This window comes from Peromyscus californicus, unplaced genomic scaffold, assembly GCF_007827085.1.
Source record: "Peromyscus californicus insignis strain IS unplaced genomic scaffold, ASM782708v3 Scaffold_9__1_contigs__length_137607984, whole genome shotgun sequence".
Lineage (NCBI taxonomy): Eukaryota > Metazoa > Chordata > Mammalia > Rodentia > Cricetidae > Peromyscus > Peromyscus californicus.
The window spans coordinates 111,355,092-111,357,671 of NW_026294617.1; the positions used below are offsets into that span (position 1 = coordinate 111,355,092).

Below are 2,580 nucleotides of genomic sequence, written 5' to 3' on the forward strand. Positions count from 1 at the left end.
CATTTGGTTTCCCGGTGCTTTTAGCATGCTTTTTCTTCTAATAGTTCGGCAGTGCAGTTTCTGCTCACAAAGAAGTGCATCTCTAAAATAAAACAAGTGTACAAGAAATGCTCCGAGAAAAGGTTTCTTATGTGTTGTCTAGACTTGTGCTGGGTGACAGTGGTCATGTCTCTGTCAGGTTAATGTCTGATATTTTTTTGATACAATAAGTAGACAAATTAGTATATAAAATATGCATTTTTAAACACTTAATATTATAAAGACCAAATAGATTGAGGTAGTTTACAAAGACAGTTTATTAATGATCTCATGGCTTCTTCTGATTTATCTTGGATATCTCCAACTTAGAGTCCTGTCTCAGGGACTGGATGCTGACTCCTCACACACAGTGCAGAGAAGACCAGAGAGAAGCCGGGGTAGGTTGTTGAAAGCTGTCAGGAGTGTTGTGTTGTGCCAACTAAAGTGTGCAGAAAAGGAAGGAGGAAAAAGTGTTATATTCTATTTCTTCATCCTTTGGTGGGGTGACAAGTTCACAAGCGAACAGATCCCAAACCTTCTTGGGTGGGAGCTCTCCGTGCCATACTTTGTGCTTAATGGAACCTAGCCTCAGTATATGAAAAGTTGGTTGCACAAATGAGTGGATTGCAGACGTGCCTCCAGCTTCTCCGCTCATACCAATATTGATACCACTCCTGCCAGTAATGACACAGCGTCTTTGCCAGCCAGTTTTGGGCGCTGCATGTTTATGCATTAAATTGGACCAGAAGTGTCTTTAAAACAAAGAAGGAAACAATGGGAAGTGAGAGGCTGATGCCACACTCCGGGTACACAACTCAGACCCATAGCTCTTTGCACAGGGCTCTGACGCTTGGCTGCTGAAGGGAAGACACTCATGGGTAAGGCTAGGCAACACAGAACTCTAATGAACCACTTTCTCATTCACTCTTCTGCAAATAGCTATTCATATGCATGTTCAAAGAATGACATAGCACAATTGCTCAGGATGACAAAATTAACTAACAAAATCACTTGTGCAATAATTTCAGTGTGAACAAATTATCGAAAAAAGAAATACACAATATTCCTCATCTAATATGTTAAAAATGCTTGGTAAATCCCTGTATATGGCTCCTTTTTTTTCTTTTACATAAGATGACCAAACAAGCATTTTTAGGTGAGAGAACTCTGAGCCTTCTAAATTTCATTTCTGATTTGATACCCCTCCCCCAAACACATCATTAGCCTTAAAATGCAAAATCTTCCTCTGAACTCTAAATAGAAGTTAAAAATAGCATTTCATTCCCCAAAGCTTTAAATCCCACCTTGTTTTTAATCAGCTTTTCAGAGTGACTATGCAAGGTTACACAGACCCGACTGACTGATTTATGAATATAATTTTTGTTTTAATTGAAACAGCAACATTTAGGTTCCACCTTAACAGTGCACCTTAAAAGATTATCTCGGTTATTTCACAGGCACCGAGCCGGCACTAATAGTCCAAGGCAGATATTGAAAAGCAGCACAGGGCCAGGCAGATCTATTAGAAATTCCCATCCACGCGCCTCATACATATTGATTTCTGACACCAAGCAGCAGTGAAAGCCCCCGTGGGAATAATATATTTAGCAGGGTTCGCTGCGAGGAGGTCACAGAGTGCATACAGATTAGCTCCAGAGGACCAAGGCGCTAGTATTGGAGCCAAATGCTAGATTTTATATCATTTTAATCTGAACTTTTATAATCCTTTTAGTTCTTCTTTCTCTGCATGGCAGAGAGAAGGCTGCTTCACATGTATCATGCATCTTTTCCTTTATTCTTCCTATAAATGTGCAAATGCTGCTGTAATGGGGAGGAATGTTCCTTCAGCACAGGCAGCCCAGCCCAAGCCAGATTTGCTTTTATAAACGGTGGTCAATTCAGATGAAGACATCTTTATTTAAAGATTCCTTTCCGTGGGGGAGGGAAAAAAAAAATCACAAACCGGGATCTCAAGGGCTGAAACAGAAGCGTAGAACTTGCTCTCCTATTAAAAGACCCGTCACTCCCCTCCCCCTCTCGCTGACGCTGGAGCTTAATTGAGCAGAAGTTGCATTTATACTGTTACAGCTATGAAAACAAAAATCTAAACATTTTTTTAATTACCTTTCTGCTGGGGAGGGAACGCCTGCTTATTATGCAAAGAAGTGTTGTGACTGTCTCCGATAAAGGTGTCAGATGGGAGTCAAACACACATTTTGGAGACTGGAGAGAAGCCAGTGGTGCTAGAGGAGAGGTTAGAGTGGCCGCACTTTGACAGAAGGGGGAAATACGTTCAGACAACAAAGGAGAATGGGAGGCTTCACTCAACATACACAAAGGCTTATTGTCTCCCTGAGGCTGCATTTGAATTTTAGGTGCTCTATAAAAAGTTCCCATGATTACTAATAATCAGAAAAAGAAGTAGCTATATCTGTGAAGTGCCTTTTGAATCCATCTTATTTCCTCTGCTATCCTAAGTACGCATAAAAGCTGAGGACAGAAATGAAAATAGACATAGAGGAAGGACAGCCCCGGTGACAGCCTGGGCAACACAGGGGCAGT

The 2,580-nt window shown here is 41.1% G+C and overlaps 1 long non-coding RNA gene across 1 annotated transcript; it reads right to left on the reverse strand.

The window, feature by feature from the left end:
- Positions 1-272: 272 nt before the first annotated feature.
- On the reverse strand, positions 273-2,288 carry LOC128105204 (uncharacterized). The gene is made up of 2 exons (XR_008216288.1): positions 2,143-2,288; positions 273-457 (listed from the first exon to the last, which is right to left on the reverse strand). It is a non-coding gene; the product is annotated as an uncharacterized LOC128105204 (long non-coding RNA).
- Between the last annotated feature and the right edge of the window lie 292 nt (positions 2,289-2,580).